Raw genomic sequence first — 11,436 nt, 5'->3', positions numbered from 1 at the left:
ATTTTATAGAATGCCCTTCAATTTGAATTTGCCTGATGCTTTTCTCATTAGACCACTGTTGTGGATTTTTGCAAGAGATAAAGTGGCCATCTAGTCAGAACATATAAGAGGATGCATGATACGCACAGGACATCACTAGTGATGTCACCTTTCATCGCTTAGTAAAGGGTATGTCTGCCAAATTTCTCCACTATAATGCTACTGTCTGTCTTAGTCACTTTCCACATTGCTGGAGCCAAATTCCCAACACCCACAATCTCAAGAAGGAAAGGTTTATTTTGTCTCATGTGTCAGTCCATAGTCTATGAGCTCCAGGGCAAGACAGCATGGCAGAGGGGCCTGGTGGAACAGAGCTGCTCACAGAATGGTGACCAAGAGGCAGAAAGAGATAAATGGAAGGGCTGAATTTCATGCACAGTGACCCATGTCTTCCAATCTAGCCCTAGCTCCTAACAGCAAACCAGCTCTGAGCCCCTGTAATCCAATCACCTCCCAAAGGTTTCCCTGTGACCAAATGTGGCTTTCGGGGAGTATCTGGATATAAACCAGTCTACCCTGGAGTCTAGGTAAAGGGACAGAGTCTCTCCCTCTTAGAGCAGAGAGAATCTATAGACATTGTCTGCTATGATAGGTGACTTTGAAGGATGAGGGAAGACAAGTCTTGTATACTTGGGCATTTGGGTCAAAAAAAAGGATGTTTGTATATATATATGGTAGTCCATTTTCCCCTAAGCAATATCAGTTATTATAAATCTGATTTTCTTTAAATTAAAAAATACTTGGGAGGGCCAGCCAGATAGCTCAGAGGACTAAAAGGCAGGGAGGGACTGGGGTTCAATCCCCAGAGAGCTGTGCCAACCCCATCCCCGGGGCATGCTGAGCTGGTGATTGAGTCTGGGCGTGGTGGCATGTGCCTGCAATCCCAGCTCGTAGGAGGCTGAAAACAGGAGATCACTACAAGTTCGATCTGTGTAGTGAGACTCTGTAGACCCTGTACTAAATACACTTTTAAATAATAATTGGGATGATATTTAGTAACGTGTTTACATTCCTGAAGTTATTTCAAGGGTTAATAATTTATATTCTATGTCAGTAGAAGTATAAAGTTCTCAAGAAGAGTTGGGAAGGAATGCTCACCAATGACTATTTTATAGCATTCCCACCATACAGATATCATAGATGTAATTAACCCCAAGAACACAGAGAAAAGAAAAATGTGGCAGAATAATTAGGTAGTGACACATTTGTATTATTTCTTCTTTTTTTAAAATATAATTTATTTCATTGAAATTTTATACAATTTTAACAGTGACTGAACTTAAAAACCGACTCTAAGATGCTGGCAAAATGTCCCAACCAACTCTATTCACTAACGATTACTGGAATACATCTGGAATGATTCACATAAAACTGCTAATAGTAGCTGACTCTGGAAAACAGGTTGACAGAGGAATTTTTCTTTTTCTTTTGGTATATTTCATATTGCTTGATATATTTTAAACAAAAAATAAGCATTAGCTTTATGACAATCATTTTAAAATGTAAGAGTAGTATACTGTATTAGAAAGGTGTTGTATAATGTTAACTACATAAGGAGAAAGGAGATTAAAAATATATGTCTAAACCAGTTGTGGTGGCACACGCCTGTCATCCCACCATTCTGAGAGCTGAGGCCGGGGGATAACTACAAGTGCCAGTCCAGCTTAGACTACATAGCGAGTTCAAAGCTAGTCTGAACAACATAGTGAGACCTTGTCTGAAAAAGTAATGTCCATATTTGCATTTATTTATTTATTTTGTATTTTTAGTATAGGATCTACAGGGTCTCTCTACACAAATGGGACTCGTAGTGATCCTCCTGTTTTCAGCCTTCCAAGTGCTGTATTTTTGCATTTATTGGAGGTTAAAGAAGAAACTAACAAAAAGTATAACCCAGAGAGAGCAAGGGAAATCAGAGAATATGCTTTTTGTACTTTATACCAATTGCTGAAGTGAGTCTTACATAAGAGAAAGATTTTTTTTTCTTGAGCCACCAATCATAAAGAGGGAGGACCCGCTCCAACTTCAAATCTGCCTTTCTGAAGATAATGTTTAAGGGCACTTAAGTGATAAACAAACAAGATGGTCTGAGACAGAAGGAAAGGTGTGGTCACAGTCACATGGTGCAGCTCTAGGCAGGTCACAAGTTTAGAATATGGCAGTGTTAATGTGATCTGAGAGTGCAATTTTTGGCTCTTTGCTGTTGAAAGGTCACCATTGGCCTCTTGGGCAGGCCCATGCGAAGTGAAAGGCACGGCTAAATTCAACTGGATTGTGAGGAAAGGAGCCTCTCGTGTCCCAAGCACCAATTTAAACAACCGTTACCATGGTGACCATACATGAGAGGTGCTACTGATAGCAAAGCTAATGGAGGTACACTGCTCAGCCATCTCACCTCTGAAATCGGTTAGGAAAGCAAGCAACATTTTCTCTTGATTTTAGAACCATATACATGATTCAAATGTTTTTTCATAATTAAAAGCATTTTTAAGAGATTAGGGCTTGCAATGTAGCTCAGTGCTAGAGAATTTGCCTTCCTTACAAGATTCTCTGGGTTTGTACTCCAGACACACAGATACACACACACACACACACACACACACACACACCCCAAAATAAAGTTGTTAGCATTTATGAGTACATACTAAAGACTGCCTTTTGGAGGACAAATGCAATTGAAACAGAAGACTTCCCCTCTGGTTTTCATAACAAATTAATGGTCAAGATGTCTTTAAAAGGACTTGAAGGGTGAGTCATTGTTTAGCTACGTGGCTGTGTTAGCACTGGCCCCAAGATGCAGATAATATAAGGCACAATTGTTATAAGCAAACAGAAGCACTGAGGTGAAGACATTTTTTCCAGGTAGAAAATGGAAGGGGGCCAGACAGCTTTAAGGCTCTCCACCTTTCTACTCCTCTCTTAGGCTAGGGCTAGCAGGGTGTGTTTGGCTAGGAGAACAGGTGACGTCTGCTCAGTGCTTGCTGAAATGCAACCACTTGCCTGAAGTCAAACAATTCTGAAGCCACTTCTTGATGCTGAGAGACAGGGCAGAAGCCTTCTTCCTGTGGCACAGTCACAGGCATGGCCTTGTTAAAGGCCCCACCTATTATTTCAGTGGTGTTTAGCTCACCTTCATAATGCAAACTTCCGCCATTACCTGAGACATCAGGAGCTTGAGAAGGATCTGTCCCATAGGTCCCCACATTTCAGGCCTTGGCTCTAGCCTCCCATAACTAATGGCAAATAGTGTCTCTGTCTCTGTGGAAGCTACATAATGTGTGTGACTGATTAAAATTAATAGCAAACATCTAGTTTAAGCTGAATGTGAATGTGATTTACACATGAGTACACATCCGAGTTCTTTTTCAAAAAACATAGCAATAACATGTGAAAATGCTGATGGCAAACATACTCTAATCTTAATCTCAAAGAGAGAAATGGGGCTTGGGATGTAGCTCAGGGGCAGTACATTTACCTGGCATGCACAAGGCCCTGGGTTCAGTGAAAAAAAGAAGAAAGAAAAGAAAAGGTTGAAATGACAGCAGAAGACTGTATCAGCAACATCATTCGAGCGCTTGTGAAAGTCTTCCCTGTAACATGGTACCTCAACATGGTTGAGATAGGTCAAGCAGAACAAGTCCAAAGGCCTACACACATGAGCTAATTTTATTTTTGTTATCACAAACATAGAATTTTTGTGGGGTTTCCTTTGTGTGCTATGGACTGAACTCAGGGCCTTGCACATACTTAAGCCCACACTGTCACTGAGCTGTATCCCAGCTCCTGCTTATAAATTTTGAAACTGCATGCTCATTCATTTACAAAACTAAGATGCAGCATGAACATGGTAAATTAGAAGACAGGAGTTAGTGACTGACATGGTTTACTGGCATTATAGAAACAACTGAGTTCAGCAAGAATCATCAAGAAATGCCAAGCTACTTGGTGAAAGTGTGAGGAGACACAGACTGCAGTTTCAAATCTCTCCACAGCACTTATTAATCACAAAGGGGCACGTGATGGCTTTACAGTGCAGAAACTTGGTGGCAGCCTGGAAGACAAGTGACTAAAGTTGCATCAGTGAGTGGGGCTCCTGCTGAGCTGCACAGAGAAGGACATAGCTTTGCATACCAGGTGTCCTACCCACAATTATTGGACTCTAACCACAGACAAACACTGGGCAAAGCCAAACTGAGGTGTGAATGTCTCTGAAGACAAAACCAGCCAGGGGATTTTTCTTGATTAAAAGAACCTGAAACACACATGCAAGGCAGGCTCTGGAACCCAGAGGAGGAGGAGGAGAGAAGCGTTTAAAAGACAACGGAACAGAACAATTGGTAAAAAGTAAACGTGGACTTCATATTGTACACTTATATTATTGTAGTGATGTTAAGACTCCTGCATTTGATCATTGGGCTGTACTTATGCAAGAGAATGTCCCTATTCTTAAGAACTATAAAGTGAAGTACTTTAAACAGAGAGTGGGGGGAGGGAGGAATGTACTAAAGTGTTAGTGAATGGGGTGAAGGGTACAGGGAAATTTTTGGCTATTTGTGCAAATCTAAGTTTGAAGTTATAGGAATTTTTTTTTCTATTTTTCAAACCCTTAGAGGTATCAATCATGTTTACTGTACACAATGATTATGTTCATTTTGGGGAGTTGGCCATGTATATAACACATCTGCATTCTTTTATCACCCACTTCCTCTTCCTCCTTGATCCCGCCCTCCAACTGTATCTTGGGGCTCCTGAACCTCAAAGACAAGAAGGATGAGGCATAGAAGACAAATATATCTGTACATTGAGAAAGCAGCTAGGAGTGTTGGCACACACATGTAATCCCAGCAGTCAGGAGGGTCACTGGGACCTGGAGACTCTGTCTTAAAAAATTTTTAAATAACTCGCCTGTCTATAGGATGAGGTCCAACACCAAAGATGGTCTGGGAGAGACCAAGGCTAGGAGGAACAACACTTAGGGGTGAGAGCAAAGTCAACTGGAGATGCTGGTGGACCAAGAATGCTCAGAGAAATTAGACACTAAAGTGTGGTAAGAACAAAAGGTTCAGAAAGTAGACTGTGGCAGCCTTGTCAAAAGCTCCCAGGAGGCCAAGGAAGGGGAGGAATCACAGTGTGCTGCTCTGAGAACAAAGAGGCTGTTGCAACAATGAGAGACCCTCTCCTGAGCATCTAGAATGTCTTCAGTTCTTTCAGCCCCCACAGCAAAAATCACCCTCCCCTCCTCCACTCTGCAGATGCCTTTCCTGAAACTTATACAAAAAGGCACAGCACACAGTGAGCTGAGCGGGAACAAGTGACGAGTTCAGAGGTGACAGTATGGAACAATGTATCATTTTATCTGTTAGCCTTTGGGAGCCTGGGCGGAGGAATGGAAACCAACTCTGGGAGGGGATTCGGGGTGACTTCAGCAGCCTGTGAGCAGAGAGGCTTTCGAGTCAGTGGGAAGTGATTGATTGGGAGCCCAATGCAGACAGAGAAAAGAAAGGAAGTGAGACCAAGAGGCAGGAGGCTGAAAAATGGAAGTCGTGACAAGAGTGAATGTGACTCACTGAGAAAGACATTTATATCACAGATCAGTAAACACACACACATGCACATACACACCCTATTCTCTCACACATAAATAGCTCAAGCAGAAGTTTGATTCTACACTTCTTATTCTTACATGCATGAGAGTCTGGTAATTCCTGTTCGATTTCTTCACTGAGATTTGTTTTGTCTTGTTCATTTTTTTATTCTCTTGATTTTAGTGCTGCTGAGAATCAACGTAAGTTGATTTCCTGAGAGCTTGAGGTTTGAAAAGCAGGCTCTGGGGTGTGGCCCCAAGCATTTTAGAACAGGGGAGCAGAAGTTAGAAGGGTTTCAATAAATCCACTTCAGCTTTCCTTCCTTAGCTGGGCCTGGATTCTGTCCCCTGAACCTGTGACCTGTGGCCCTAACTTGCCTCAGGAGACCCTACTGGAAAGTCCTGTGGTACAAAGCATGGTGGCAGGAGGCCAAGTCATCTGGGCTTTGGTCAAGCCAAATGTGTGTGGAATTCTAGGTGTACTTAGATGTCAACATTTCCGGGTGTTGGCTTCCAGAAGAGGAGAGCCAATAAATTCTAGTTCTCTCAAAGGAATGTGTCCAAAAGTGTAGAACAGCCTTCTTCGGGGAAGATGGTTCTTCAGGCCTGCATTAGATTCCATTGACCTTGCTTCTTTCTACCCTGAAAAGCTCATTTTCTGAAAAATGAGCTGAAGACGTAAATGGAATTCCTTTTTGGTATCCTGTCTTCTAGTGGGAAACTTCATGACCTATTTCAGAAAAGATGCATGTATGTAATGATACATCTTGGTTATAACACAGAGAGTATACAAAGTTAGTGGAGCCTTAAAAGAATCTCTTAGGTATAAATGTAGGGCATTAAGAACTTGCCTTTGGAGTATATGAACTTTAACGTTCTCATTTTCTGAGCTCATGTTACCAAAGATTTTTGAAAACACAAGTCCATGTATGTTATAAGACTGTGTTCAAAAAATTCAGTACATAGCCAGGTGTAGTTGCATATAGCACGCTAGAAAGCTGAAGCAAGAGAATCACAAGTTTGAGCCCAGTCTGGTTAATTTGTGACTTAGGAGGACCCTGTCTCAAAAATAAAAAATAAAAAAGGACTGGGGAATACAAAAGTTCAGTAAAATTCCCAGGACTGCCAAAAAAGCCACAAATACAGTTTATATTTTGTTTAAATTTATTTTATTTTGTGATTTTATGATTTTTGGGAATGGCCTTTTCAATTATTACATATATAGTAATATATGTATTTCCCATCTCTGTGGTATTTTTTCTTCTTCTAGAGGACATTGGAGGTTTCTGTCCAGGGCAGTTGTTTTCTTCTGTCCTTCTATCCATCTCTGTAACCACAGGAAACTATGAGCAATCGAAAGCCTTCTGTGTTTCTTACCTTTCATGTCCATTTGTCTCCATTCAACTGTGGATTCTGTAAGTTTTTCCATATCAGTCCTTATGTTGTGAAATAATTGTATCGTTAAAATGAAAAATTATTTCTTCTCTGCTGCCACAAATCCACTTGGTTAATAAAACATTGCTCCCCACAGGGCTGATTGCCACTCGACACTTCTGAGGCAATGCTTCTAATAGACCTGCTCATTACAATGTGTTGTGGGCCCCTAGAGAAAGGCATAAGTCCCTGCCAAGTCTGTGGAACCTGTGAATGTTGTGTGGGCAGTTAGCACCAGGAATCGAACCCAGGACCTTGTACTTGCCAGACAGGTACCTGTGCCCCTGAGCTATACCCCTAGCTGGAACCTATGAATGTTGAATTATTTGGGAAAGGGCTTTTGCAGTTGTAATTAAATTAAGGATCTCAGTTTTTTTCTGTTTTACTATATCTGTTATACCTTCCAGATTTTATTAACTCTTTCAGGTTCTTACACTAGGGAGACAATCCAATATTTACATGTGTGGATCTGCTCTATTTCACTTATGAGTATAGCCTGTAGTTATAGTCATTTACCTATAAAAGCCTCAACGTTATCTTTCTTTATAGCTGAGTGATACTCCATTGTATAAAAATACCTCATCTTTTTTATCCATTCTTTTTGTTTGTTTTGTTGTTTTCCTCTTTAATTATTTTTTAAATTCCAAAAATAGTTAAGGATCTCAAGAAGAGATTATCCTGGATTCCCCAAGTGGGCCCTAAATTTAACATGCAATGCTCATGAAAGAGACAGAGAAAAGAGAGAACCCGTGGCATGAAGTTGCAAGTAGGCACTGGGACTGTGCAGCCACTGGTCACTGAATACTGCAGCCACTTAAAACGAAAATGCAAGCAAGGATCCTCCTTTGAAGCCTTTGGAGGGACTGTAGCCCTACAGCCCCTTGATGTCACACTTCCATGGTTTCCAGAACTGTGAGAGCATTTCTTTCTGTTATTTCAAGCTTCTAAGATTGTGGTAATTTGTTACAGAAGTCTCAGAGAACTAATTTATGATTGAAGACCAGCTGCAAACACACAAACTGTGATATAAGGCCCTAAGGCCCTACGAACTTCAGGGATCCCACATAAGGGAACTCTGTTTGAACCATATCTTATCTATTAACTGTCGGTCCATGTTCATCTAAAAATTGGGAGCAAATGGACATGAAAAATGTTTATAATGTAGAGATATTGCAGGGCCATCTTACTGAAATGTCTGTGGAGGAATCTCAATAAAAATAAGCTTTATTAGCTTCTGGAATTAGCTTAGTGCAACACTGGTGATTGGAATCTGCTTCTTCAATGACAACTATAGACTATTTTTTCCTCGTTCTAACTTCCTAGGTGGTTGGCTGCATTGGTGAGCAGGAAGTCTTCAATCTGCCTCATGAGGGCTACATGATTTTCTCTCTGGTAGATTCCAGTTACCCATCAGTCACTACCAAACTCCTTGACCAGGTTGCAGTGGCCCTTCCCAACCTGCTTCCAGTTCATCTCCCAGCCCAGGATCTTACCTGTCAAAAATAAAAGCTGGGTGAATCACTGGTGGATGAATAAACAGAGACAAGACTGAGGCTGCATACAGCTTCTCATGCACCAAGGTCTGCCTCTCATGGCCAAGGCTGTGTCTGGGAATCATTCCTTCCTAGCAAGTAAGGAAGAGTCTGGCACACAGTAGGAACTCAGCAAATAGCTCTTGCATAAATAATCACTCCCTTTTCAAGCAAACCACTGTTTTAAATAGGAACAACAGCATGGTATGTGAGATATATATATATATATATATATATATATATATATATCTTATGAAACATTTTGTTTTCATTTTCTAAATTGAGAAAACACTATCACAAAGTCCCTATGTAGTCAAAGGTATCAGCCATTTACAAAGCTGATTGTGGTAATGAGGAAAAGCATAATTTCCTGTGGTTTGACAGTAATGTGACAGGAATAGTTCCCACTGCCTTGAATAGATTGTGAACACAACTTGTCCCTCTCTGTTGACACTTCAAGCTGTGGAATGGTGCAAAGGAATGGGAACCAGGCCTCAGCCAGCCATGTGCCCTAGTGAGGGATAGCATCCTGTGGTCATGGCTTCACTAAGTTCTCTGAGGGATTTCAAACACTGACGGATCACTCTTGCTCCCAACGATCTTATAGTTGAATTGGAGAGAGAAGGTGGACAGGGAAGAGCAAGGATTCAGCAAGAAGAAGCATTTCTCTGGAAATTGAACATCTTAATCATACAATCCCCATAAGTGTTACAATTTAAAAAGCTATCCATTCAGATCATTCCTAGATCTTGAACATGCCTCAGAGAGGATTGACAAAAGATGACAGGTGAAAGTTATCATATCCAATTTTGCATGCTGAAAAATATTTGATTTCAACCTAGAGAATCAGTTGGCTCCCATCCAAGTGCACTCACCATTGACCTGTGGAGAGCTTTAATGTACTCAATATAGATACATGTGGGAAAATGTCCAAGCTAAAGTAAAGCAAAGATCTTAAAGCTCATCTAGAAATACAAAGCCTATAGGGTCATTGTGTATCCTAAAAGTAAATTTCTTGGCATTTCCTATTCAGAATTAGATGAAAAGGGCATCTTCTAAACAATGGAAACACACACATGGAGGAAACATGTCTTCTTATTTATGACACTTGACTCGCTGGTAAACAAAATGGCATATACTAGGTAGTCCATAAACATTGGTAGAATAAATCCATAATCCAGCTCTCTGGCTTAACAATAAGAGAATATGTAGCTATCTGTAAATAATGATTCAAATAGTCATAACCCAAGATAATGACAAGTTAGTGTTCAAAGCTCTTTGAATATATTCCCAATATTTTGAAAAACTGTGCTATCTAGAAATGATATTTATGTGTTCAAAGCTATACTAAACAAGTATGTTAAATGGAAACTGTACCAATTAAGGGGGAAAGAGTACAAAAAAAGTCCTCATGTAGCTTCAGCACTATGCAGAGCACCTTGGGAAGTGCAAAAGCACACAACCTGTGTCACCAAAGAATATAACCTGCACAACACTGCCTAAAGTCTCAGAAGTCAAATAGGGATGGCACTAATGTGTATATATATATATATATATATATATATATGAAACATTTTCTTTTCAGCTTCTCTCTATATTTGTGCCTTAAATTGCAATTAGCCCTTTCTTATTACATACACATAAAATATAGTTCAATTTCAAATTGTGTTGTTTCATTGTCTTACACTGAAGTATAAGCCACTATTGAAAATGCAAATGAAGGAGAGGAAGGAGATGGAGGAGGGGAAGGGAAAGAAAGGGATGGAGGAGGGGAAGCAGAACAGAAGGAGGAGGAGAAGGAGGAGGAGGAGGAGGCAGAGGAGGAGTAAACAGCATTGTAGTGGTGTGTGGAGAATATTTTTCTTACTCTTTTGCTTAAACTAGTAAAGGGCTCTAGGGTAAATGAAGTGGTAAGTGCTTAAAAATTATTAAGCAATGTTTAAATTTACATTTTTGAGCTAAGAAAGATTCAAGATTTTTCATTTTTATTTTGATATTTTGGCTGATTGCAGCCATATTAATGGTTTCCAAAATGCGGGGTTCTTTTTGATAAGTATGAAATTGGCCCCATATGTTTCACAGTGATGAAAGAAAATTTGAATGTTGTGTCTTTGGGAATTAGATGTTTCATTGGGGGGAAATAAACAGAACTCCCTCAAGTTTTTAAGCTGGCTATTGCAAGCAGGAGTATAGCTCAGTGGTGGAAGGCTTGCCTAGTATGCTTGAGGTGCTGAGTTCAGTCCCCAGTACAGCAAAATAAATAAATATACAAACAAATAAAGTGAGAACAAATAACCCTGATTATGAGAGATGTAAGAGACATGGGAGAGCTAAGTATCAGCTCAATACCTGTAACGCTTTGCCTTTGCGTTTTGGTGTGTGACGCTCCCCCACCCCAGCCCCACAGTCATTGCACTTGTGGCCTAAAAGCTGTGTTGTTCTCCTGAAAGAACAAAATAGCTTCAAAATCCCATGACTTGGATGAATGAAATAGGAAGCCCTAATAGTTGAGAAATTTCTGAGAAACCTTCAGAGGATAGTTTGTTCAGCTGGCCTCTTGCTACTTTCTCTACTTTTCATTTTGTTTTGATCAATCCAAACCTTGCAGAAGTCCCAGGTAAGACTTTGTAACCAGTGCCTTACACTTAAAACTTTTTTGACTTCCTTTCTCCTGCAGAGAGGAAGAGCAGACAAGGTCAAAGAAAGAGAGGAGACAAGTCAAAGACTTGGTAGCAAGGGTCTCCAGTGGAATCCTTCTCTCATTCTAATGATAAACTTAATGTCCCCTTCCTAGCCATAAAAATACTGTCAATTCATAGGTCTAAATATCAGGAACATGAATTTCCA

The sequence above is a fragment of the Octodon degus genome, unplaced genomic scaffold (genome assembly GCF_000260255.1).
Source record: "Octodon degus isolate 3935 unplaced genomic scaffold, OctDeg1.0 scaffold00069, whole genome shotgun sequence".
NCBI classification, from domain to species: domain Eukaryota; kingdom Metazoa; phylum Chordata; class Mammalia; order Rodentia; family Octodontidae; genus Octodon; species Octodon degus.
Note: the sequence above shows the minus strand (reverse complement) of the source record.